Source organism: Euwallacea similis, chromosome 9 (genome assembly GCF_039881205.1).
Source record: "Euwallacea similis isolate ESF13 chromosome 9, ESF131.1, whole genome shotgun sequence".
NCBI lineage: Eukaryota > Metazoa > Arthropoda > Insecta > Coleoptera > Curculionidae > Euwallacea > Euwallacea similis.
The window spans coordinates 4,698,403-4,726,161 of record NC_089617.1 but is presented as its reverse complement, the minus strand read 5'-3'; the positions used below and the strand labels follow the sequence as shown (position 1 = coordinate 4,726,161).

Sequence of the window (27,759 nt, the reverse complement as noted above, 5' to 3'; positions counted from 1 at the left end):
GGATATGTGATAAGATTTTAAGTCTAATAATTATCCCTTCAAAAACAGGTTATATGTAGGTCCAAGTTAGTTATTTTGAGTTAATTTCCCTCTAAGAATAAAGAGGGGCAGGTCAATTCTAGAACTCCTTGTATATTATGCTTAGTTTTTGTTGAACGATTACTGGTACTTGATAAAAATCATTCTAACAGTGGCATCACTGCTCTGAACCCCAATTGCAAGGCTGAAATAATTTCCATCATGCCTCGGATGAGTCATCAGTTTTTCGCCTGTTTGTTTTAGTTTTTTACGGCTTATTAGGTTTTACTAACAATAAAACAATCACTGAAAAGGTTTTTGAACCATAATATTCTTTCCTTGATAGCGATTTATTCAAATTTCTTTATTTAGAATGGCTAAAGAATGAAGTATACAAGGAACTTATTTTTAGAATTGATCATATTTTGATTGTTACGACATATTTATAAGTGTTCAAGCTTCGATTTGGTCGTAATTTATGCCTAAAAAAATAGCATTCAATTGTACGTTTTTCTTTGGAATGCCTACGTTTCCCATGCGTTCTTTGTAGTGATACATTAACCCGTGGCTTCGACGAAGGAATCTTACGGATTTCACCATACGTCACGTCCACCATGAAAACGACCCAAATACGATTTTCTCTTATTTTACGTTTTTATAATTTCTTTTCATTTTTAATAATTAGCGCAACAAAATATGTGTCACTTGATGTCAAAAAAATCTTAAAAAATTACAGTTTTTTAGTTAAAATTTGAAGTGAAAGCTTGCACTACTTTTGCTCCGAGGCGTAGAAGCATGCAACGTCACCCTGCATATAAATACAAAGCTCCTCCCAAAATCCCTCATTTCGCTCCAAACCGAGGTCGGTTGAAGTAGTGTCAGTTTGTTCGTCGTGTCGGCCATTTTGTCTAGTGCTCGTGGCTCAGTGCTAGTTCTTTGTTCCTTTGTTGCCCCGCTGAAAGCTGCTTCCAGCCCCAGGACTGAGGAGTGATATCTCACGAGATTGAACGTTGTAACCAGGTGTGTTTTAATACCCAAAAACCGCATTTTTACGCAGCATATTGAAAAGATTTATTACGCAATCATGGGCGTCGCCCCAGCCCCTTCGTATCGCAGTAAAACGTCTGAATTAGCTAATTGGATAACGTGTGTCCGGATCAAAAAGCACAGATTTCAATGCCAGAGGCGAAAAAATCTCTTCATTCAGGCTGTTTTGTCCCGTGCGCTAACGCGTGCTGAAATGGAGCTGCGAATTAAGCAACGAGAAAGGAGACTGAGGTGGCGGAATTTTATGTCTAGCTGCGCCATTGACGTTAATGCCTGCCAAAGATTGGGGGACATCAAGATTTATCAAGAAGTTAATGCTGATCTGGATAGTTTCATGAACCAACTGAAAAGTTGACCTGTGAATTTGGCACACATGCAGTTTTATTGGTCTATTTTAATATTTGTCATTGTTGGCCAATCACCTAAATGCGTCATGGCCCAATATTGCCAGGGCGACTTATTTTTGCAGCTCATATTGAGACTTTCAGTAGTAGTAAAGAGGAAAGGCTGTTACCAATTTCAAACTCGACTGGAAAGGCTGTTATACTCCATTTGCTTGTTTGTTCCTGTGATATTATGTATATTTTTCTATTACAGTGCAATGCTGCCTGTGCAGACCGGAGGCCAGGGATTTCCCGCTCTAGTTGGTTTGTAAATTTATCATTTTAGTTCATAAGCTAGTTAAGCAATTTGTTACAAGCAAGAGAGTGATATTAGTTCTTAATAATTAATAAAACATAATTGGAAATTTTTGTATTTGTTTAATGTATAGCCTCTAACTGATTTTGAATTTACATGTGGGCTTGAAGATCTCCGATCCACTGATCAACCAATAAAGAAAGCGTCATTTTCGTATCCCCCCATTAAGTTCCTTAGCCCTCCAATGTGGGTCTCTGCAACAGGTACGGAGCTGAGCTGCAACATCGCTGCTGTCTGAAATGGTAATAGTAAAAGCAGAGTTGTGACAAAGAAGCGTATCCCACATTAACCCTGTGCTATTATGATTATTTCCATAGGTTTCCACAAGTGGTATTGACAAGTTGAGTCGACGGCTTGGCCAATACCATGCAGACCTCAAAACTTGTAAGCCTGTCAATGCAGATGCTCAGCTTCGTCCCCCTTTCGGGAGTCTGGCACAAAACTTCTGAAGACAAAAGGAAGTTTTGGACGAGCTTTGCATGTTGACAGGTACTGTTTTAATTTTAGCGTTCCAGGGAGGCACCGTTTTTAGTAGTCTTTGGTCCTGTTTCGAAATGACGAAGAGGACAGTGCTAATTGAAGCGAGTGCCTCTCGGGGCGCCAGCCTCTTAACAACTCTGAACTTAATACTCAGCTGCTAAATATTTTCATAGGTGGAGTGCAGGGAAGTGAAGTGAATGCTAAATTTGTCCATGATAATCAAGAGCTATAGAAATTTTTTGCCTTGCACTCCCAAAGTACTACTCCTAATAATTCTGATTCGCAAGGGAAATTAAGTTACAGCACAAGGAGGAGATGCATTTTAAAGCTGGATTATGGCAATTAACAGGTAATTCAGTAAGAGTTAGGGACTGTAAACTTATTCTATTTTATTTCTCCTCTTACATACATATTTGGAAAATCATTTTTCTCTGGATTGTGGTCAACTTTCGCCTGGTACAAACGACGGTTTAAAGCAGGAATTTCCGTTTTTAGTTTCATCCGGTATTGAAGAGTTCAGTTGACAACTCTGCCAATACCAAACAATAATTTACCCTTAAAGTGAATGTACAAGAGAAACCAGTTAGAACTTGTCTTTTTATTACCTTATCGAAATTACTGATCATTGGGATGTAGGAGAGCTATCTGGAAGCTGTGTGAGAGGGGTATGCAGTCTGCTGTGGTCCAACAGGTAAATATGACATTAGCAAAATGTTTTATTTCAATTTTTATTTGGTCGAGATTTTAAATGTACGATTTCTAATCCTAAACCATTTCGTTTTGGTGCCCATTTCACAAAAGTTTAATGGAAATTTCTTACTAGTGGTTTTAAAAGTGTATTGTTTTTAAGAATTAAATTGACCACTACAGTAAGAAAGCACGTTGTAAATCCATGTTAAAGGGAGAATCAATGTTGGAAAATAATAAAATTCAACGTTTTCTTTTTTGGGTTTGTTAGAAGCAGTTTGAAGGACTGTTATTTTACAATCTGAAATTCTTAAATTATTTACATTTATTACTGTTTTTGAATTTTTGAGTTCATTACCCTGATTTTTTTCACCTTTTCTTATTTGAGTTCTTTAGAGCAATTTGTAAAAATTTCTTCAAGGAAATTGTCGAATCAACCTAAATTTGTCTGATGATAAATGGTGGATACATATTAAAACAATTGTGTCCACCGAAGAATGTTTTTGCCATTGTTTAAAATTGTTCAAACTTTTCTAGTAATTTCTTAGTAAAATATTCGGAAAATTTGTGATTTTGTCCCTGATCTGTAGGTGATTTAGATAGGGTAATTTCAATTTTCCCACTAACGGTGTTCATAACCAATTTGAAGGTAGTTGTTTTATTAGCTAATTTTCAAGCCGGCAAAATTTGTTTTGATTTGTTACAATTTTCTAGTAACGGTTTACGTTAGTTTTAACGCGTTGCTGCCGTATTAATTGTTACATATTTGCTGTAACACTTGGTTTAAAATAATCGTCATTTAATTAATATTTTCAGGTAAATAATTCATGACACGATAGCCTAATATTTTGCAATTTTATTACTTGATTTATCGACAATTTCGATACCAATATTTTCTATATTTTATAGGTCAATTTAAAAATCTTTCCGTAATCATCATTTCAATTGACCTTCTAGTTTATCTTGCACGTTAACAGATTTTTTTGAATATAAGCACGAGAATCTCACGTACTTGAAGAGTTATGATGTCGATTAAGGATCAAACTGAATATTCCGTTAAATTTAACTGCAAACTATCTTCTGTAGAGACACCCAATTCTCTTAGAGAACCCAAATTTGAAAAGTGTGAATCATATCTCATCTCTTTTGCTCATGTTTTATTGGGGTAATTTTCAAAATTAGTTTGAGTCACTTGGAAAAGTTACTGTATGAAGGATATGCATTTGACTCATTCAGTTCATTAATTTATTCGCATTCAAAAAATGAAAATTAGTGGAAAGTCCTTTTATTGGACGATCAGTTTAATAATTGTGAAATGGGCATTTTATTTGTTCGAAAATACCGTCCGGCAGTGAATTACAATGCCGTGTTTTCATTTCAGTGAAAATGGGTCTTTTTCCGATAAAAAATGGGACGCAAAAAATTACTTTGAAGTACCATTGAAAACCTTTTCTCTGTCTAAAACTTTAAGAGTCTTTTAAAAATTACTCAAATTCATTTGCGATACAATTCAAGCCTGAAGAACTGTCTTGATACTTTATTACTTAATTCCTAAAATACTGATGAATGGCGAAGAAGCACAGAAGAACAAGAAAATGAACTAAAGATTAAATATGGTTCGAATCCTCCATTTGGTGGGGACCAGAGTCAGCTAAAACAGGTCAGATTTTTTAAAACATTTTGTTTGATTTTGAATTTCTACAGTAGATGGTATTTACTCGTAAAAATCATATAATAATTGGCCAAAACGGCAAAGGAACTTCACATGTGAAATACCAATTGTAAAAGGCAACATTGTATAACAAAAGTGAAAGAACTGCCGCAGCGTTTGTCATGTTTATACAACCCTTCAAACCGTTTCAGCCCTGCGTCTGTGCGTAATCAAACATTGATTAGGGAGTGTTAAGTGTATTTTGGGTGTTTTAGGCGGCAAAAAAAGTGCGTCCCATAAACGGTTTCAGGGTTTCGTGTAAACGTAGTAACAACGAACCAACGATAAAGCGCCTTTATTATTGATTATTAGGAGGTTTTATTGGTTTGCGGATCTACAGAAAACGTTCCCAGTTCCTTCAAGTTTGTTCTAGAAGTTTTCTTGTACGAAACTTGTTATTTTTGATTGAAAGTGGCCTTTCGACACGCGACGGGCCACGGATTAATATAAGTCGATTACAGAAGAAGCAGCTGCGCAGTTATTTTAATGCCAAAGCAACGTTCCGTTGTCTTCGTGTGTTATACGTCCCTGATCCCTGGTTTAAAGATGGCGAAGTTTTGAAGTCCCCAGAGGTTCAAAAATATTAATTTTAGATGTTAATATTAATATTTTAGATGTCCCCTTGAGGGCAAATTCAAGTCGCAACACTAAGGAAGTTGGATGATTGAAGAAGCGTATTAAGTTTTAATCTAGGTACAACCAGAAAGAATATTTTTTATTGTTAATGATTGGATTTAACGTAAATAATGTCTGAGAAAATTGTTTCTCCATCAGAAAATAAGAAGGAAATATTTAGAAGAATTGATAAAAAAAGCTTTGTTTGGTCAACATAAAGTTATGTTTTGGTACTTTTAATGAAGAAGAAATGAAGAGAAATATCCCATGACATTAGAAAAGTTTTCCTGCAAATTCTAGATCGGTGAATTTAGCGAGAAATTTGCAACAGAAAAGTCAAATCTTCCTGCTTTTACAGATTGTTTTCAATTCAATTTTTAGCATTTAATTTCAAGACCCAACAACGAGCACTTACACTGTTTAACCCTTGTCTGGATCCTTCTCTATAAATCAATGAAATTGTAAGCAAAACTTTCGAGTTTTTCGACAACTTAAATATTTTTTCCAGTGTAACCATTGGTCTCATAATAGTATTTTTTTATGAGAAAAATCAACCAAAACAATTTTTCTTCGAAATCTAGAGACAACATTCTGCAGAAAAGTAAGCGTCAGTTTAAATATTTCTTTCAGTGTAGATTGAACTGCATATTATTGTTTTTGGAGTTTAATGTGTGGTGAAAATGTCACTCATAGGAACTATAATTCGGAAAATACCTAAAAAGAGTAAGAAGAGATTTAAATGACAACAATTAAATATTTTCAGTGTTTATCCAATTTGATGCCAATTGCAATTTTCTTCAGCACAGTATTAATGCAAGACGGTCCAGGAATTCAATTCGGAGGTATAATTATAATACAGAAACTTCTGGTTAATTGACTAAATCTGTCGGAAGTGATGATTTTGCTTTGAAGCCATGCGATCAGTTCGAAATCTACGTAAATCGCCGAAATTGTTCAAGTCAATCTCTAAATATACTTAAACGGCGAAAATTTTGTTCCAAGATACCAAAGTTCGAGTGTTCTAAAGATACCTGATGCCGAAGATTTGCCAGAAATTGTGGAAAGAATGCAACATTCAACTAATTCAGCCAAGTCTCAAATTTCGTATAAGTTCAAATACGGAAAATTGAATTTAAATGAACCAAACCCGTCGGAAACAGTAATTTTGCTTTGCCCTAAGCCATACGATCAATGTGAAATATAGATAAATCGCCAAAAGTGATCAAATCACGCTTGAAATAAGTTAAAACGTTTAAAATTCTATATAGGTGAGCCAAAACTACTAGTTTATAACGTTTTTTTCAGTGTAGACCAAAAAATATCCTTGATTATTGAAGTCTAATTGTGGTGAAAATATCATATCTGGCTATTGTGAGGCGAAAAATGCCAGAAACAAGAGTAAGAAGTGATTTAAATAATAGATCGAACAACTGCCAAGTATTTTTCCAGTGTGCACCCATTTTGATGCTAATTGAATTTTTAGTGTTTTTGCACCATTTTGTATTAAAGTCCAGAATCAAATTTAGTCAAATAGTAATTTTTCCAATGTAAACGATGGTATTTTTATCGTTAAATCGTTTGTTTTCTAGTAAAACTAATCGGGCTAAGTAATTATGAGATAAACAATTCCGAAAGAGGGAGTAAGAAGTGATTTAAAGAGATCAGCAATATACAAGTATTTTTTTCAGTGTATACACATTTTAGTGGATCTACAATTCTTCTCATCGTAGCATTCTTTCCCATTACAATCGAAAGAGAGCGTAACAGTAAACTGTCCCTCAACTTCTATTTACACATTTTCTTCAGTGTAGCAACACCAATCTTTTTGATTTCTAAAATTACCAAATTACCAGAAGATTTCATAAACTGTTGCCATTGCAAGCGGCGAGGAATTAAATTGAGGCGGCTGTTTTTAATACTTTCTGTTACAGTCGTAACTTGACAAAAACGTGCAATTTATCAGCTTAGGCACGATTTCAATTAATGTTTGATTCTGCCATCTTAATATTTCTGTTCTCGAGCTTACATAGAAAAACAAAACAAATCAACATGTGGCTTGACGTTACGTGGCATCTCGGGTAGCAATAATTTCTATCATAAATGACAAAAAGTGTTTATGTAAATGACAACATCTGTTCCTGCATTGTTGCCAGTTTATCTCAGCATGTAAACCTAAATCTGACAATATGCGTCGGGTCAGGAGGAACAATGTAATGCTGATTTTAGGGTGTTTCTCCAAACAAGAAAGAAGAATTTTTCTGAACCTGTCAGTGTTATTTTCTCCAGATGAGCATAAAGAATAAGTCTTGATATACTAAAGGTAAACGTAGATGTGTAGGTTTGCGGTATTCTCAAGGTTAGTAGATGATCAGTAAATTACAAACATTCTGTCTCTAACCTAAATTTCAGCTCCCTGGATTCGCCATCGCCGTCAAATAAACGTACATCCGTAATGACCGTGTGCCAGTTTCAAGTTACTTGAGCAGTTTTAGGTGTAGAAGGCGAGCGAACATCGTGGCTTGGAACTGGACTTTCTCCAGCGTCACGGCTGGCACGTTTATTGGGCAGGCGCATGGAAATTTTATTTGGAACGTGGCGTGATAAGTACGCGTATGAGATGAAAATGTAGAATAAAATACTCGAAAGCACGGTACAACTGCGGTTATTTCGTTATAGAAGCTCGCTTGTTGTCGATATTTAGACGACTTTTGTAGAATGTTTCGAAGAGTTGAAAGTGCAATTTTGAAGATATTCGAGGACTCGAACGAAGGCCATCTTGTCGCAGAAAGCGATTAAAATTTGATATAAATGGCTGGTGAGGGCCATTTTGTTGCAGACGCTTGATGGAATTAGAAGAGTGGCGTTCAACAGCCGCAAGAAGGTTGTTAGCATTACGGTACAGCAGCCCTTTCTTACTAAATTGATCGGGCCTGAAGGATTTTGAAAAAATGTTGAAGATTGTTTTTTGCATTTGCCTATTTTTAAGATAATTCGAGGAGTGAAAGAGGAGGCCATTTTAATGCAGTGGACTAGAATTTTACTCAGAATGGCCGAGCTAGTAGCAGCCGTTTTGTTGTAGTTACTCGGTGAAATTCTAAAGAATAACGACGGTCAAGGGCTACAAAGTGACCGTCAGCATGACGGTGCGACGGCCATTTTGTTGTCGGACTTGAAGCGACTTGAAGAATTTTTTTAAGCTTCGTTTGAAACATGGTGAGGTTGATTGTTTTTAGATGTTTGTCAACCTATTATAGGCAGCTCTAAGAATTATTTTTACCCACATTTTGAGTCGCAAAAAGGAGAAGCTTCTGTTAAAAATCCCTGATATAAGATTTTCACATGATTCTCTGAAAGTGAGTTATATTTATGACGCGAATTTTAATAGGAAGAGTTGATTCCCGAATTCCAAATTTGAGGAAAATAAAAGTTCTTATAGAATCACAGAGACTCGAACGTACGTAAGTCGATTCCTACCATCGAAAACATGTTATTTTCAGTCCTCGTCAGCTCACCCCGCCGGAAAATAAGCGATACTGGCCAAGGCATGGACACTGTCCCACGTTGTGTCCGAGTTAGTGCCAGTGAAAACACATACATTTGATATCTACATCGTGGGATACGGGTCTTTGTTGCTACCCTATGTGATTGCTTATTTGACGACGATTATTGAGAAGAAAAACGTCAAAGCAGGGTCTATATAATCAACCCAAAGGACTCTTCGAGTTTTGTTAAAATGCTCGAGATATTTTTGATGGAAATTTTAATAGTTTCCACTTTTTCCGAAGCTATTTGGTAAGATTTTTCATGGTTCCTAATGAGGCCTTTTAGTACAAAACTCCCGAAAGATTTGAAAATGGAATCCTGGAATGCCCAGTTTCACTCAAATATTTGACTGTAGTTGAAGTTTGTATTCTTGAGATTTCATTGGAATGAAGATCTTCAAATTGTCCCCTCTTCGAGTAACAAAAAATAGAGGAAGTAAAACCAAAATGCCCAATTTGTTCGTAAAAATATGATAGCACTTGGAAGTTTTTATTCTCAAGAGATGTGTCGGCTCAGGGAGAGATTTTGAAGTAGAATTATTCGACGAAAAGGATCTAAAATTTTTCCCGAAAATTGACCTGATTGAGCATCTTTTAAGGTTATATCAACTTTTAAGAACAGTTTGACGTTACTCAGTCTTCATAATCGGTAAGCCAGTTTGACACTTTCAGCAGTGCAAGAAAAGTCGTAATTTTCATTGGAAAAATAAGGACAGTTGAACCATTACGAACGAAATAATGCATTGAAGAAAAACAGATGCCTGTAAAACAAACGATAATGTCGCCTGTTGCTCCAGGGTTGCCCTCGTGTCCACAATCGATGAAGTCGGTTGTTTGGCAACAAGAGACACGTATCTTGACTACAGTTACTGGCATTTTTTATTCGACAATGCAGTTAGACAAGTTTTAGTTTTGTGTTACTTCGGCACGCGTAGAGAAAAGTTGACTTCTATGCGAGATCGACTTGGGTTTACCCTGAAAATACCTTTAATCCTCCCACCAAAACGATTCTCCAATTACAACTACAATGCAGATGAGTATTTAAAAAATACCAAAACCTCCATTTCATGTCCAATTGTTTGAGGCAATTTTTCGTTTTTCAGTTCAGCTTAAAGGATATTTCACCCGGTAAGAAGTGATGCTTATCTTTTTAGCATTCCATATCGGCAAAGGAGTAACCAACACTTAAGAGCATTCCTTTGAACTGAGATAAATATTAGTGAGTAAACGTTGACTTTGCGTTCGGAGAATAAGGGATGCCAGTAAGGTTAGGGACTGCTATTCCGCCTTGTTTACGCATTGCCAGAATATATATTTATAATGGGGTGGGATATGCACTCCTGAAGCAGGTACTTGTATCGCTTATTTGACTGCTCGCGCAAGTGTATTTTGTTTCCCAGTTTTTGTCCACAGATGACCTGGAAAATTGCCTCAAGTGCAGGAGAAGGAGATTCTAATTAAATAATTAATACATGTTAAAGACAAGAGAGAAACACGGTCGTAATACCCTGAGAAAATCGGAAGTCGTGACTGAAGACAAAAAGTTTAAGAATTTTTTCAGTGTGGAAAATGTAGTGATGTTGCGCATAAACACGTCTGGAGAGAGTAAACGGTTTTGTTCGCTGTTCGTCTCCATGTAAACATGATTTTCAATGTGGAATATAACCTGAGCTAATCTTACAAAAGTCTCTAGGAAAGGCGTTATCATCGTAAGCACAGATTGCACATTTCTCTCAGTGTAACTACGTATTTTTTTACCCGCAAAATACCTTATTTGCAGCTTTTAATTGTGGCTAATTTCCAGCTCTATCTCTCTTCCTCTATCAAAAACTTCCAGGCTAACCACACCCATACTTCTCATTACCCAAAGCCGCCATAGAGTGTACAAACGAGCGTCGGAAAATAAGGGACTCTCACCGCCTTCAAAATGGCGCCGTTCCTCGTTGTTTCCCCGCCGTCTGCATCCGAGTCTGTTGTATCTTGCTATTGTTCCGCAACGTGGGATAAGCGCCCCCTTTTGGCACGAGTGTGTTACTTATTTGACGACGCTCCTTGTGGCACCCGCAAAGGGATAAAGCACTAGTTCACACGTAGACGTTTGACGCATGTTTGTCTGAAGCTTCGTGTTGGTAATAACTATTAATCTGATGTTGGGGCACAGTAAGTGACGTTCAAAACGCTTTTCATAGTTTTATGGTTGCATGAGAAGTTTTTCTGTGGTTTAATTAATTTTTTTCAGTGTCTCGTATTGTTTAAGCACTTTACTACAATGGGCGCCAGAACCGTAAGCTAAAGTGTAATTTTGCATCACGAAAAAATTTTTCCCAGTGTAGATCTCTGGAATAATTCCCGCCTTAAATCGTTATTTAATTGTTCTAAACTGAATTCGACATGAGAGCTGGTCAATTGTGTTTCACTGCATCACATCTAATATATTTTATTTCGGTGTATTTGTCGAATTGGACTTATCAATTATCTGTGATAGAAGATTTCGCTGTTTAAGAGAGTAAGTTTCGAAGAAGCTAGTTATTTTTCAGGAAAACTGCATTTGGGGGCTTTTTTCTGTGTAGTATTGATGTTGTGTTTTTGTGTGAAGTTTAAGGACCAACGTAAGCCTTGAAGCTTGACCTCACGTCTTTAGTAGATACAACGTTAATGTAAGCCTGACTATGGTTTTTTGACTGTTAAATATTTTTTCCCAGTTTAGATTTCGTTAATAGTTCTCGCTTTAAGTCCTGATTTGACCAATCTAAGCTAAAACCTAAACTAAGATGATCAAGATAATTTGTGTTTTTCAGTGCATCATATTCATTCAACACATTTCTTCATTATAGAATGCATTAGAAACTAGAAACTCCTTGAAAGTAGTTATTGGTAACGTTATATTCACATCAAAACATCTTAAAAAAATTATATCATAAAGCGTATGACTAAACTGTGCACTTTTTTTTCAGTGTGTAATCGTAGTTGTGCATTTGTATTTTTCTCGGTGCAGCGACATCACACATTAAAAACCAACGCCAAGTTAAACAAAACGTAAGCGAACTTAGTCCAATACGTATGAGCTTTTTCAGTGTGCCTAGACCCTAGACCATTATTTTGCCCCTAAGATTTGTCGGTTAACTACCTCTCAATTTTATCGAGCTTAAGCGGGGACCGGGCATTACAAGTAAGCATTTATATCTGCGGCAACCATTAAACTTTTTTTTCAGTGAACATATCAACACAATTTAGGAGGATTTAAACGTGTTCTTTCACGTTTGAATTTGTTACAAATTACAACATTTTGGTTAAGCTAACGTAAGCGCACGTAAGGTTTTCCGTTACCTTAAAATATTTTTTTCAGTATATACTCATTTGTAGCAATTGCTCTTTTGTCATTGTCATCCAATGCCCTTCATTAATCTTGATATCGATCTTCGAGTGCTGAATAAATCAGTGAAAACGTAAGTGATTCATTTTTAGGGTTTTAACGGTTTAATTTTTTTCAGTATATGCGTATTTTAATTCTCAATTGGATTGGATTTTTAGTAGTTTTTTTTTTATTTTAATTGCAAATTTAGTAGTTATGAAGAGAATGCGAAACATAGAATAAACACTTTTATAATTAAATTAGATGAGCATGAAACTTTTTTTTTCCAATATAAAATTCGCACTAATTTTAGAAGTAAAATCGTAGTACTTTGACAGTGAGAAATTTATTTGAAAACTAAGAAAATCTATAGAATTGTGCCTAAATGTGTACGCTAAATCTGAATATTTTGATTGACAGTTTTTCAGTGTACTTACCCGGATTTCGCCGTGTTTTATGGTGTGCCATCATTGCAACATTATTCAAATTATGAAAACGTAAGCGCAAATAAGATTTTTCTTCCTGTTATTACATTTTTTGCAGTGCCCCTGAAACCTAAACCGTGATATCTTGAGTAAATCAAAGAAGACCTGTATATAACTTATGACAGCATTCATAATTCAGTTTTATAGTCGATAATTGGATCATGACAAGTTTAGTGAAAGTGAGAAGAATTCTAGACTAAGAGTAAGCGTTTTTTTTTCCGTTATATTTGATAATCATTTTTTTCAGCGAAATAAGTCGACATAAATAATCAATGCAGAAAAATAGTACCTTGAAGGTAATGAATGAGAAAATTGAGAATGTCGATAGTTTTGGATAAATGCGTAATCTTAATCCTGACATATTCCCCAAGATTTAGACATTTTTTCATTGTCCTTATCTGCGCATTCTAGCCGGATTTACACGTGTCCTCCTATGGCTGATATTTTTCTAGTTACAACATTTTCATGAAACAAACGTAAGGTTAAACGGGGTTTTCCATGCGTTAATATATGTTTTTCAGTATACACTCACCATGCAGCAATTGCAATTTTATCGCTGTTATTCAAAACCCTTACATCCTCGTGTCTTAAATCATCGAGAACGTAAGTCATAATTCAAATTTTTAACACTTTAGAAATTTTTTTTAGTATGTGACAATATCTTGAATCCACTTATATGATCGATAATTGGATTTTACCGAATTTACCTGTAAATATGGAGAGAACTCTTTAGCTAAAGAGTAAGCCTTTTTATTATTTATACCACGATTAAATATTTTTCAGTGTAGAAACTCACATAAATATTCGACAACTGGGAGAAGTACCTTGAAGATAATTCTTAATAATGTCGATTGAAGGCAGTTAACCAAAAATGAAAGTTGATTTCGGATAGTTAAAAAAAATGTTCTCAGTGTAACTATCATCACAATCTCGCAGGACTTTTAAACGCCTTTCCTTGTGAAACATATTTTTCAGTGTGTTTCAATTAAGTGAACGTAAGCGCAAATGAGGGTGTCGTGGTACTTCAGGTTTTGATATTCCGGACCAAACTGTAAGCATTACTATTAAAATTGTCATAAACGTTTTTTAGCGTATATGTCGAATTACTGTCCGACTTATTCTATAATTTCTGCTTATTGTGGATGTGCGTTTTTCTGTTATCACATACAGTTAACAGTTTTTCAGTGTGGAATTACTTTTTATTCGACCGTTAAGGGAGACATTGAACGATTTATTTGGGTATACAGAAGGCATTGTAGCAACGCGTAAGCAATATTATATAATTTTCGATTGACTATGCTATTTTTTTCAGTGTATTAAGTCATTCATAGTCCAAACCCCGGGATTCAGACATTTCTAATCATTTTATTGCATTAGAGTGTATTATTAGATGCCAAAGTAAGCAATTTGATGTCATTTTAGATAGGATTGTAAATTTAGGTTCATATGGAATAACCGCTTAATTTTGCCGTCTTGGAAGCGTATTAGGGAGATGTAGAGGCATGTTATACATAGTGCTAACACATTTTTTCTAATGTATGTGACTTAACAAGGGCTAAAACCTAGTTCTACCAGGTCAGTAGGGTAAGCAAACTCTATTCACTTCTTCATGCTTTAAAAAAAAAAACATTTTCTCCGGTGTACCTTAACAGTGTTGTCATTCTAATATAATGCAGGGGAGTTTTAGCGAGTCAGTTTTTTCTCTATTAAATAGGTTTCATTGCGTCGTAAAATAGGCGATGATTGCGCGAGCGATCGGCAACATGCCACGTTGTGCGCAGCTGTCCATCATCACTGTAGGCTAATCGTGTTTGGCAACGTGGCATCAGTGCCCCATGTGACGCGCCCTTTCATTGTCCATTGGGCGACATTTCTGTCAGCTAACAAGGTACAGGGAGTGCACGTTTCACAGTAAAGGTTAGTGTAGGCTAAGTGAGGTTTTAGGCGGCGTGGCCGTTTGCAAGACAGGTTTTGCACGGCGCACGATATGTCTCCCTTAGTTTGCGGTGTCGGTGCTTCAGGTAATTTTTCCCCTCTAACCAGACTTTGTATCGAAAAAGTTTTGGCGTAGAATGTGCGCACTTGTAGCTGTAAACTTGCATTGCTTGTACGTGCATTGCTTGTTTGACACCCAAGTTTTTAGCATATTTGACTACAGATCACGTGACGACTGGGCGGAAGAATAAGGAATGCCCGCTATGCGCAGACAGTGCTATTCTGCGTTGTTCCATGCTGTGCGCGAGTGTTTTTAAATGCAACGCGGGATATGCGCAAGGTTTTGTATAGGTGCATTGCTTATTTGACAGCTCACAGGCCCGCCACTATTTTTTTTCGCAGGTGAAGGAAGTCATAGGCGTCCCCCGGTGTTTTTTCAAGGTACCGAAAGTTTATCAAGTAAGCGTTTATTGTTATTATTTTTTATTACTATTAGACAAAGACTATCCATACATAGACTGTCAAACCGAAGAGTGTTAGTGGTGGAAACTTTAAGATTTGAAAAATGGCGCTGCAGGGTTTAAGTGACGAATTAAATGTCTTTATATGAATTGTCTTTGGTATCGATGAGAATCTCTAAAAACATTAGTTGAATTGATACTGATCCCTCTGTGATTACGGTTATTTAGCTTTTCAATTTTGTTTTAATTGCACTTCTGGTTTACGGTCTTTCAGCTTAGTGTTGTACAAATTCAGTGGCATAGCCCAATGTACACATACACAGAAAATTATTAAATGTCCTAACATGTTTGTTCATTGCTGCGCAGTTGCGTATTTCAGATTATTAATTAGTTTGAATCATTTTTTGAGCATGTTTGCCACATTGTTCTTTCCATGTTTTTGACAGAATAAGCGAGGCGGATATATAGATCAGTAGCCTCGTATTTCTTTATTTTTAATCGAATGCATTTTAATAGCTTTCAAAGTCTCTTATTGCTTATTTAACAATTCACACATTTTATAGATTAGAGGCGCACATTGAAGCTTGTTTTAGAAATAATTTCCATCTTCTCTTAATAATCTTTTTAAAGTCTTTATTGTACGTGTGTTTTGAAGAATAAGGGATGCCCGCATTGACGTAAGGGTGCTGTTCCATGTTGTCCTTTGCTGTCCACATTTGTTAATATGTAGCAACGTGGGATACGTGCTTTGATGGTTTTGTGCATTGCTTATTTAACGAAGCACACCCACAGCGTAGAGCACCAATTTATACATCCGCAGGTCCACCAGGGCTTCGGAAATTGCCAAAATTCGAGCTTCAAAAGGGCGCTTTTTTGGGTATGTCTTTCGATGTTTTTTCTTCAGTTTTAGATTGTTTTTCTGCGTCTTGACAATATTTACAGTGATAGTGAGTGCGTATGTAAAATATGCCTTGAAAGTGTTTGATGTGGCCAGCGAGTATGAATGTCGTAAAGGCGTTCAAAATTTTTGTTGCATCTACCTTTTTAATTATCCTTATTAAAAAGACCTTAAATTTGCTGCTGTCCTTTGGTGAGTGCCCATTCGCGTTTATCCAATTTTGCAACGACCAAAAGCTCAATTGACCTTACTAAAAACGCATGTCTGTCCTTTTCTGGTTTGATACAGTTAAAAGGCGGTAGATGTAGTTGTGCTAAAAGGTTTTTCAATGGGAGTAATGTTGAATCAAAGGGGTCCCACATCTCAGAACGGCATAAATATCCCGGAATTAGCATAAGCATAAGACATAGTATAGCATCCCGTGTTTCACCGATAAAACAATTGAAGATTTGTGCAATTCAAAATACGTATCTTCGATAGGTGAATTTTAATATGTTCGGAAAATATTTGTGTGTACATCCACTAACAATTCCGTAACAAAAGAAATTTTCTATTTCAGAGGCGCATGATTGCATCTAAGTTAAGACTCGTATCAAACAACATATTTAAGTTTGTTGTTGGCTTTCGAGGAGTTTCATTTTCTCATTTATTTAATCAATTTTATTTCATATGGCACTTGGTTTTATGCATTTTATTACGTATTTTCACGATGAATTCACGCATTTATAGAAATTAAGACCCATATTTTTTCCCTGAAACTGCTGAAGCTCGAATGACTGAGAAAAGCTCGGCCACGTTGTATTACTAAAACTGCATGTTTGTCTATCTCTAGCTTGATCTGGTTACAACAAGGTAGATATAGTCTACCAGGTAGGGTTGCCCAGGAGTAATTAATATATGTTTATTATGCACCTCAACTCTTCTTAGATTAATTTCTAATCTTGTCTATATTGCACTTGTTTTTTTATTTAATGTATTTTAGGGGGTTAAAAAATGCACTATTACGAGCTTTAATTTGATCCGCAATTGCTTGGTAATGTTGCTACTTGTAGCTTTAACATACTTTATTGATGTAGTGGATAGTAATATCGGTCAAAAAGCACAGGATTTCAGTGTAGTTGCATTGTTAGTCGAATATGTAAACATTAACCCCTTAGCTAAAATTTACATTTTGAGGTTCAGTTAATTCAATTCTACAGTTGCTAAAACACACTTTAATTTCACAGCTTTTTACCTATTTTATGTAAACTATAGTTTTGTGTAAATGTTATTTAATGTTAAGGGGTGTGAAGCCTACTTAGGCTCACATCACAACTTTGTGACCTAAGATCATCTGCTTTTCCCGTAGTTTAATTTTCAGGAAAATAGTTTTCTAACGCACTTCTACTTGGGTGAATTTTATTCTCAACTTCTAAATGCTTTCACCATTATTTCACCAGTGAAAATCGAACTTTGGCCCTTATATCAGTAGTGTTAAGAGGTATCTGCTGCTTACGGGGTGAAGATAGTGCGCAATTCGTTTTTTCGTCTTACCCCATTTTTTGGCACAGGAAAATTGACGTCTCAATCTAACACAAAAAAAAATTAATATACCCTGCTCTGGCACAAAAAAAGGTATACCTTGTCTCGGTTTCCTAACATAAAATGAATTATATACGAAAATCATACGCTACAGTCCGGTGCAAATAATACACCTCATTCGGGCACATCAAAGGGTATATTTCTTAGCATAAAAAATGGTTTGCATCGGTCGGGCATAAGGTTTTTTTAACGGCACTAAAAATATTCACCTTAGTCTAGAAGTTCGGGGCTGTAAAATGAAATCTTAGTCGAATGCGTAGGTGACCAGTCACGTCCTGTTTGACGCCTCGTAAATAGCGCAGAAGGCCTGCGCGATTCCGGAACTAACCGTCATCCGCTTCATCACTCTGATGCGCCTCTTTGTAGCATCGAACATTTAAATAAATAACACAATAGGATTTTTTGCGTCTACTTATATGTAGACTCGATAAATCCATAATAGATTTATAGTATTTATATCAAACTCCGCAATTCCCCTCAAGCTTACAAAGAAGACAAAAATCTCTCAAGAGGTCTCGTGAGCCTCAATTGCTATTGGAAGGTGCTTCACTGGTTCTCCTCAAAGCTCCTCTTTAAGAAGAAAATCCTGGATTTAGTGTTGGGTGGGAGGGTGGTGTCGGAATTTACCCCTTTTTTCAAATCTTGAAGGTACTTAAAATGCCTCTTAAATTAACTTCTCCCATTAGATTGCGGTTTCTGATTGACAGGGAACAGCATCTATGGACCAGAGGCACATCCACGACGGTACTGTCATCGCAGCATTCGACACAACTTCCTTCCTTTGCGTCGAAGAATCCAGATGCCTGTGTGATTGGGTATTCATCCTACGTTGCTTTAGGTTCGACCTTGTTCAACGTGGCGCCGGATGGGTACCCTGGGTCTCCTTAGGTTACTCAATGTGTAAGATTATCGACATTGGCTGATGTTTTGAACCTCAAATGTTTGGTGGAGTCTTTGTCGCTAGTTTATAAATTGAGTAGCTTTAGGGTACTTTCAATCATTGTGCTGGTGTTGAATATTCGACGGCGTAAAGAGGACCAATGCAAGGAGTTATTTCGGCATTGGTCTGGATGGAGCTACCAGGGGGTTGGAGGACTGGTAAGTTTCTTTATTAATGTACTGTAGTTAAAATAAGCGTGGAGATCTTATAAACTCTTCAAGTTGAAAATTGATGCAAGTTCGAGAAATACTTAGTGTTAGTTGATAAGTGAGAATTGTTCAAGCAGGGAAATTTATGTGGAAAAAATTTATTGATAGAGAACATGTTAATACACAGTATCGTTTCTTTAAGTGGAGATTTAATGATGAATTTCATACACCATTTTGATTAATTCAAACCAAGTTGAAGAGGAACTGTACTATTTATTTCACTAATTTATCAACTTATAAACTCGTAATCTTAGGTGAAATTTTCGAACCATTTTCTTTATTGCAGAACTTCGTTGATCTTCGGGGAGTAAATTGCAGATCATATATAGCTGCGCTAAGGTGTCGTCTAGTTCAAAGCTGACTGCGTCAAAATGTCGCCCAGTTCAAAGCTGACTGCGCCAAGGTGCCGCTCATTTCAAAGCCAACTGCGCCAAGGTGCCGCCCATTTCAAAGCTAACTGTGCCAAGGTGCCGCCCAGTTCAAAGCTGACTGCGCCAAGGTGCCGCCCAGTTCAAAGCTGACTGCGCCAAGGTGCCGCTCAAATCAAAGCTGACTACGTCATGGCGTTGCCAAGTTCAAAGCTGATTACGTCAAACTGCTGCCTTTTTCAAAGATGACTACGCCAAGGTGCCGCTGGGATCAAAGTTGAGTGCGTCAAGATGTTGCCCAGTTCAAAGCTGACTGCACCAAGTTGCCGCCCAGTTCAAAGCTGACTGCGCCCATATTCCGCTCAGATCAAAGCTGACTACGCCATGGTGTCGCCAAGTTCAAAGCTGATTACGTCAAGCTGCTGCCTTTTTCAAAGATGACTACGCCAAGGTGCCGCTCGGATCAAAGCTGAGTGCGTCAAGGTGTTGCCCAGTTCAAAGCTGACTGCGCCTATATTCCGCTCAGATCAAAGCTGACTACGCCATGGTGTCGCCAAGTTCAAAGCTGATTACGTCAAGGTGCTGCCTTTCTCAAAGATGACTACGCCAAGGTGTCGCTCAGATCAGAGCTGAGTGCGTCAACATGTTGCCCAGTTCAAAGCTGACTGCGCCAAGTTGCTGCCCAGTTCAAAGCTGACTGCGCCAAGTTGCTGCCCAGTTCATATCTGACTGCGTGCAAGGGTGTCACACAGTTATCTGGATTAAAAAAATTTCAGAAGGTGTTGATATTCTACTCGGGGACTTGTGGGTTTTTCGGATGATTTGCAACAGCAGATTCATCTGATTAGCCGACTAGAATCCTGGAGGAATATCACCAGCAGGCATCTTGTGGTCTGTCTAATATGCCTCCACCGTACACGTAGAGGTATTCAGTGAGTCGACTAGAACGCTACTGGTCTTGAATGGAACTGGACGAGGACTGGACTGGACTGGACTGAGGGCAAATTTCTGGAGTATTGGAGCCTAGGAATTTTGCATAAAATCTGGTTGGACTCCTAATGAAGATTCCACAAGTTGCGGAACTCAGGACCACAATTCACGAAACGAAAGGCATTTCCATAGAGAGCTTGTCGGCTTTTTAGGAGCAACTAAAGAGCAAAGTCTTCAGCAGGAAGCGTCGTCAACTAGGAAGAGTTCAGTATGTAAGAAGAGTATCCCCCTGGCGACGTCTATTTCTGGTGGAACCGTGCATAGAGGGCTTGGAGGAGAGGATTCATCAAGGAGCCTGGGAAGATTTTATTTCTCACCTTCGAGACGCACTGAAAGGACAAATCTAATAAGATCAACCTGCAGAACTGATGGAGATGCTTCGTCGAAGAGATTCACAATCTTGGATAGGAGGACAATGTAGACGCCAAATCTTTGTCCAGGAGGAGCGGATAGAGGACAAATTCATAGGGAGGTTTCCACACCACAGGAGGAAATAATCAGGGCCAAAAATCTGAAGAAGAGACATTTTCCAAGGAGAAGACCGTCGCTGTAAGGCTCGTTCTCAGGGTTGGAGAAGAAGCCAATGGACGTATCCAGAAGAAACTTTTCTTGGATTCCATCCGGGAACTCCTCGCTAAGACGTCCTGCCAAGCTTCTCGATGAACACCCCCTTGAAGTAGCAGCCAGAGTTCTGAAGAGAAAGCTTCGCCTGACAGACGGAAAGAACATCACGAAGGAAATCCAGGAGGAATCAACCTACTACACTCTTGAAGCAGCTTTTTAGGGCCGTGAAGAACCAAGGACTTCTCAAAACCCTCGGAGTGAATGACAATGGATGAGAAAAACGACTGTTCCCCTCGTTGAAGTCTGGACTGAGGGAATTCCGTCAGAGCCTGGAGAGGAGAGAAATCTGAGGGATTCCCAATAAACTTCAACTCTGAGTTTGAAGGAGCAGTTACCCGGATTTGCATCTAGAACAGCGGAGCACTACGTCCGATGAAGTTGGACGCTCAACCAATCGAGGATCTGGTGGCTACGCGAGATCTACTAGGCGCACTGCTGGCACTAGAACCCTTCCGAAGGCTTCAAGAATGCAGCATTCCCAAAGGTATTTCTATTCCAGAAGAATTTACAAGCGCGGATTCAGACTGACCTGAGAGGAGGAGAGGACTAAGAGCGTTCAAGACCGGATCTGGATGGATATTTCTTGTATTCATTAGGGTGTCCTACCGACTGCGTTATATTAAGTCAACACTAGGTATTTTAAGGAAGATATTCGGGGAGGTAATATCCACAATTTTTCACCATTCCAGCACTGCTTTTCAGGAAAGTTTTTGGTTATTTTCAGACTTTTCGGAATTTCTAGAAGTACTTTTCGGCTATACGGTAGTACCACCACTATCCAATCAAACTCCCTGATTAATTTTAAACGTCGTTCAGGAGTGACTTTTACTGAAACATCGCGATTGATCTCTGCTGCGCATCACCAGCATTAGCCACGCCGGAGAATAATGGATGCCCGTACTGTAGGGGCGCTATTTCGTGGTGTTCCCTGTTGTCAGCAAGTACCATCATGCCGGTCTGCAACGTGGAATAGGCGCCCGCGAGTACCCGAGTACCCGCATTCCTTATTCGACGACGTAAATGCGGAGAAAAGTGCCCAAGAATAGAGGAAATTGCTTCAGTGTTGGTAATTACGGTTTTGTTTTGACTTGATTTGAGCTGATAGGGCGGTTTTTAGGTTATCTTCGAGGTTTTAGGAAGTAGTTTTTTGTGGATGTTTTGAAAATAAATTGTGGTCCGCATAAAGGTGTTTGTTGTTCGAAGATCATTTGAATCGTGGTGTTTTGAAGAGTTAGGCGTGACCGCATCTTAAAGGTAAGTTTGCGTTAAGTTTTCATAACATTTTTGCAAAATGATATTTTTGTTTCAGCAGGGAAATTATCAATTCAAAGACCCTATCAACTGTGCCAACTTAAAAAAAATGCGAGATATACATCAACCATCTCGCGATTATGGCGAGAGTTCATGAACCTTCCCGAAATCCCTTTCGACGCTCTTGGTGATCGTACAGACTGCTCTAACTTCATTCCAATCCTAAGAAATTTGATGAGCAACCGAAGCTTTAGACGTGATATAGGCAGTATTATTTAATGAAAATTCCTGTTTGGTTCGTTCAAAAACATCCTGTCGGCTACCATGGGTTCACCACTGAATTTACGGGATACAGACTGAGTTTTCCTGCTGTCAATCGTGGCCTAAGTGGCGTCAATCTAAAAACTACCTGCTTGAAACTCTTGGCGATTCTACTGATGGCACCATATTTAATCCAAGACGAAGATCAAAAGTTACAAACCAACTTCTATGAGTCAAGTACTATCTCAGTCACTATTGTAATTACTTGGGATCGATGGAATGCTATCTTAATGAAACTACCAATTGCGTTATATTGGGTCCGAAACCAAAATCCAGAGATACAAACCAATTCGCAGAATTCAGTACTGTGCCAATCACAGCTACAGCTATAGCCAACACGTAGGCTCAATGAAGTTTAGGAAATTGTACCCTGATGTTCTTGTTAATTCCTTCGATTGCGCCATATTGAGAGAAAACTCTTGCACTCAAATATAAAAAGCAGTACCAGTCCAACTAATATCCGTAACTAACGGTTGTGATTACGTGGGGTTAAGGAAAGTTTGGGAACACCTTTTTGACGCTCTGAATGATCCTATCCACTGCGACATATTGATTTTCACACGAAGATTGAAAGACTCTAAACCAAGTTATGCGAGTCTAATTGCTCTTCTAATCACTGCTATAATCACATGAGGTTAATGAAAACTTGGGTACACAACACCTTGACGCGATTAGTGACCATACGGAGTGCGCCAAATTGAGCCCAACATGAACATGCTACTCCAATAACTATTAACAACATATGGTCAATGAAACTTCAGAACCACATCCTTGACGCCGTTAATGATCTATCTGCGCCAATTAATGTGGACCACGACCCTTTTTATTTCTTCCAATTGGAAGAGTGATAAGCGTCAATGTGACGGATCTTGTGGCATAACACGTCCAGATTAATGGCTGGTGACAATTTCGTTCTGCGCTTAGAAGTGTTTTCTGCCGTTCTGCGTAACGGAGTGTTTTCTACACCTTTCAAGACGCGGGCTGTCCATCCTTTTGCCCATTGTGGTTCGGAATTGTCACCGTGTGGAAATTTTCTTGGATGATTATGCCGTGGGATTGATGGTTTTGTTTGGTTTTAAGGTCACTAGATGGTGTTTAATGATCAAAACTGGCCTAATTTGATTTGGAGAAGGGCGCTTTTCTTGTTTGGTAAGTTAAGAGGTGTTGCAGTGGTGAGTTTAATATTGAGAAATTCGTTTTTTTTTTTGCAGCAAATATTGAGCAAAGAAGGCATGTTATAAAATGCTAATTGTGAATGGAAATCTGCAAAAATATTTTGTTCTTTAAGTACAATATGTTTAACTCCATTTCCACTATATCTCAAGGATTTGAGACGTTCAAAAAAGTGGTGGAGAGCTAACTGTTATTCAACAGCAATTGCATCAATGTCATCTCTAACTTCTTTGGGCCTCGGAGTAAGGGCGTATTTATATTCACGAAATGGATGTAGTATTAGTTGCCATCCGACAATGATTGGCTCCAATAACTTTGCATCTCAGAAGCAAAGATTAACTATTTTGGAGTTCTTGCAATTGCGCCAATCTGCTTTTGTGACCCCATTTTCACCCTCAATTAGAAGCTAGTAATGCGGCATTTAAAATGTGATCCATTGGACTGCGTCAAAAATTTCTTAAATTATCGAAGATTAATGTAAATTCTCAAGTAGAAGTAAAACGTGTGAAGAGGGAAATCGCCCATTTTTGAGGTTAGTGAAATTGTATTCCTGTTTATTTGTTAGATACTCAATTATCTACGATTTTAGGCTACGTTCACGAGTAAAAAAATCATGGTTTAAGCTCTAAAATCAAGTGAGATGTACTTTTTTGTGGGACAAAATCACTCAAAAGGGTTTATCTTGCTAATGGTTCCCCCGTGAACATGTATTCCGAGGAGAGTCTGCGGGTTCTCTCAAGGTAAATAATAAAGTTCTGTGATTTTCAACAGAACATCCTAATATATCCTATACCCTGTATAGTTTACTCCAATTTATATGATGAACGTCATGCACCACTCTGACAAGTTTGTGAAGTCAACTCGGACTCATTTTTTTCAACTGATTCAACTTGCTTTTACTGTTTGTTTTCTGTTATGGAAATTGTAGATTTCTGCATGTTTTTTTTTTTCATTTCAGGTGTCTAGTAATCTCAAGTATAGAGTCTAACGTTCGTCGGTACCCAATTGATTGCGTTAATGAGTCAATACTCTAGACTGACAGTTTTTTCATACTTTTCATGAGCGGGGGGAAAATTTACATCTTCTCAAAAGGCGTAACGCAGAAGTATATATATATTTTTATTTTATTTTTTAAGAAGACGAGAGGGTGGCGTATTTACAATTATCAGAAGGTAATAAGATTAATGGAGAAACTAAGAACCCTTAAACTGATTTAATATTTGTAGCTGACAGCAAAAAAGGATTGAACTGTACATCGACAGGGATCTTGTGGGCTTGAGGGTATCATCTGTCCTTGCGTGCCGCTCTCATTGATCGACCAGAACCCTGTCAAGAGTATCCAAATTTGTGAGAAGAATCCAGGATTTACAGAAGAGAATCGAAAGTCTTGACGGGGATCCCGTGGATCTTTTCGACTACTCCAACTGAAGAAGTTCTGTAGGTTTGTTCGTAGAATCGACTGGAAACCCGTCAAGAACTTTTTGATTTTTGAAAGAAAAACGTAGAAAGCCAAATGAAATCGAAAAAATGTAGAAGACTATTAGAGAAGAGAAGAGCATGAAGGAGCGGGTTGTAGAAGTTCTAAGACTGAAGAAAGTTTTACTGGACTTCGATGATTTGAAAGGAAACTAAAATGGAGATTTTTGAAGAAATACGAAGACTCTTGAAGCTTCTAGAAACACATAGATCTGCTGGCATCGGAAACCTCCCTTCATCGGAAGTTCTCGAACCTAAGGAGGTAGTTTTGTTCGTGTGAAGGACACGAAATTTGAGAAAAAAATTCTTTTCCCCCTTAGGAATCTACAGGATTTGACCCGAATTACTCAAAAGATTCTTCAGGACCTGTGGGGACCTTTGGAGGAACAGGAAGAAACGTTAGAGGAATTCACGATTGAAAAAAAAATGTTTTCCAACATCATGGGGCGGCCGAAAGTTTTGACGGGGATCTCGTGGATCTTCTTGAACATTTCGACTGAAGAAATTTAGTCAGTTTATTCATCGAATCGACTAGAAACCCGTCAAGACTTTTGGAGTTTTGGAATAGGACGTTGCAAATCATAAGAGAAAACCAGGAAGTGAGGGCAGGAGTACACAGACAAGGTTCTAGGATTGAAAAACGAAGATTTATCGAGTTTTGATGATTTGTTGAAGAAGATGACGCAAGACGAAAAATTGACGTAAAGCAGCAGACACTCTTGAAATTTCTAAAAACATAGAGCAGTCATCCTCGAGTTTTGACGGGCGTCGCAGACTTGGAGGAGAGTTGGTGTGTCGAAAAGATCAACAAACCTGAAAACAGGTCATAAGACCCTTCAGAAGGACAGCAATTTGGAACACTCGATACAAAGAAATGACCGTCGTGACAGGGATCTCGTGAACTTAGACTGAACCCTCCTGGACTTTGTAGACTTCTCCGAAGCTTGCATAGCACATGTTTGTTCAGTAGAGTTGACTAGAACCCTGTCGTGATTGGGAAAAAGCGCTAAGAAAGACAGACTCAGAAGAAGACTAATGAACTGTGATAGAAGAAAGTGCAGAGAACCCAGTAAATAGAAAACTACCATCCGATCAGGACCTCAAGATTTATAATGGAGAAGAGAAGACTCTTTCGAGGATGGAAAATTATAATTGAGAATAGTCAACCAACAAAAAAGATGATTCATCGAAGAAGAATAAGAGATCGGGACTTGGGCAATGAAGAAATAGTGATGGATCCTGAACGACCACTCTGCGAGAAAAATCTGCCAAAGTAAGGAATCAAACTTATGAATGAGGAAAAACGTGCCGTGGGAGCCGAGATTCATCAAGGTTGCGAACGAGGGACAATCACCATCGGGCTTGGAGGAACCTAAAAGAACATTATCCGACAACGGACCAACAAGGATTGGAGAAGATTCTGGAGATGAAGACGGAAATGAATTACCAACCACCCATCATGAAAGAAAAATAACAACGACCAGAGAAGGACGAGGAGAGGACCACCTGAAAGAGGACGGACCGGAGAAGATTCGCACGGAGAGGACTGGGAGAAGAAGAGCGATCCAACCATGGGGATCTCGTGGATTCAGCTGGATATTTTGACCTCCCACGAGGTCAACTTATTCATAGAATTGACTAGAACCCCATTGGATGGTTCAAGAAGAAGCAGCTTCGAGGACGAAGATGAGAAGAGAACCATGCCAGGACAATTTCCTTGTGAAAGAGCAACTTTTTAGCATTCATTTGATCTCGAAGAGGATTTATGGTTCCTTCATCAGATTGGCGTTTCTACGTGCACGACAGGTAATAACTGGTTATTTTCCACGCCAACAAAGCTGTCAAAAAATATTGAATAATTGGCATTAAACTTTTTATCTGTTTTTTGCATCAATGTAACCTGGAATTATATGAATATGTACTAGAGTTATTTTTTTGTTGCAGATGAAGAGGAGGACCGACAACTACGAGAAATTTGAAGGGTTAATATAGAAAGAGCCCCTTTGGGTGCGTCTACGCTCGTTAGATGAAAGGGTACTATAATTTGTTGTGTTCTGCCACCGATGGAATATGACGGACATGCTTATATTCGTGCGTCCTGCACTGCGATCATTACCTTCCAGTTAATACCCATTTTATATTAATTGACGTGTTTCGGACGCACGGTGGTACGCGTCAGGTTTAGAATGTTAGAGGCGAGGATTTCGGCAGTAAAGGATGTGAAAGAAAGTCGAGATGGGAAAAGGGAAAATGCGATAGAGAGGAAGCAGTAAATGAGAAGGTTTTAGGAGTTACTCATGGGGAAATCCCGACGATATTGGGCAGCATCGTTGAGAATTCTTCATAATCACAAATCTTAGTGGTAGAGGGCAGCAGCTTAGGAGCTTCTAGAGACAAATGGAGGAGATTTGCACGGGAAAATAAATTACGTATTTCAATAGGAAACGAGGCGCGCATTGGGCCTTGTTGAGGCTGTCATCGGAGTTGAAAGATGCAAATATTGCAATGCGCAATGTGCGCCCTTAAAGTTTCGGATGCGTTGTTTATTTGCTGGTGTTTCGAAGCAGCGAAGATGACGGAAGCCATTCCAAATCCTGTTGAGTTCAGGTTTACTTTTGACGGTAAGTTAAATCTTTGTTTTTTTAATTATGATAATTTTTTAAAAGTTTTTATGATGATTGTCATGCACCACTCTGATTTTATGTGAAGTTAAAACTGGCTCAATTTTCTTCTGATTTATTTATGTGTGTATGACATCGTTTTAGCCGTTGGAAAAACTGCTATTTTATATTTTTTTCTTCTGTTTTAGGATATATCGGAACTAAAGGAACCAACCTGAAGTCTACTACAGTAAGATGACTGAGCGGATTTTTATTAATTATAGTCATTTTTTCAA

At 38.0% G+C, this 27,759-nt stretch overlaps 1 protein-coding gene and 1 long non-coding RNA gene across 12 annotated transcripts in view; one reads left to right on the top strand and one right to left on the bottom strand.

Moving 5' to 3' along the window:
* The first annotated feature begins 752 nt into the window (after window positions 1–752).
* On the top strand, window positions 753–27,759 carry LOC136410753 (uncharacterized). Of its 10 annotated transcripts, XR_010752280.1 has the most exons (22): window positions 754–1,038; window positions 1,663–1,712; window positions 1,875–2,006; window positions 2,082–2,253; window positions 2,418–2,593; window positions 2,740–2,935; window positions 4,313–13,376; window positions 14,795–15,030; window positions 17,994–18,609; window positions 18,947–19,496; window positions 19,555–21,302; window positions 21,367–21,404; window positions 21,459–21,708; window positions 21,760–21,896; window positions 21,952–23,363; window positions 23,426–23,919; window positions 23,977–24,127; window positions 24,346–24,559; window positions 24,614–25,125; window positions 25,184–26,669; window positions 26,808–27,484; window positions 27,673–27,759. It is a non-coding gene; the product is annotated as an uncharacterized lncRNA (long non-coding RNA). The 10 variants fall into 10 exon arrangements; XR_010752286.1 differs by lacking the exons at window positions 17,994–18,609; window positions 18,947–19,496; window positions 19,555–21,302; ... (9 more) ...; window positions 26,808–27,484; window positions 27,673–27,759 and adding an exon at window positions 15,688–15,910 and having other exon boundaries at window positions 14,795–14,911; window positions 14,974–15,012; XR_010752284.1 differs by lacking the exons at window positions 17,994–18,609; window positions 18,947–19,496; window positions 19,555–21,302; ... (9 more) ...; window positions 26,808–27,484; window positions 27,673–27,759 and adding an exon at window positions 15,688–15,910 and having other exon boundaries at window positions 14,795–14,911; window positions 14,974–15,030.
* RpS12 (ribosomal protein S12) overlaps window positions 20,322–27,759 on the bottom strand; it is a 274,064-nt gene continuing 266,626 nt past the window's right edge. For both annotated transcript variants that reach the window (XM_066393060.1, XM_066393059.1), the window contains exon 6: window positions 20,322–20,335. The gene's annotated coding sequence lies outside the window, so the exon portion shown is untranslated. The remainder of the gene's footprint in view (window positions 20,336–27,759) is intronic.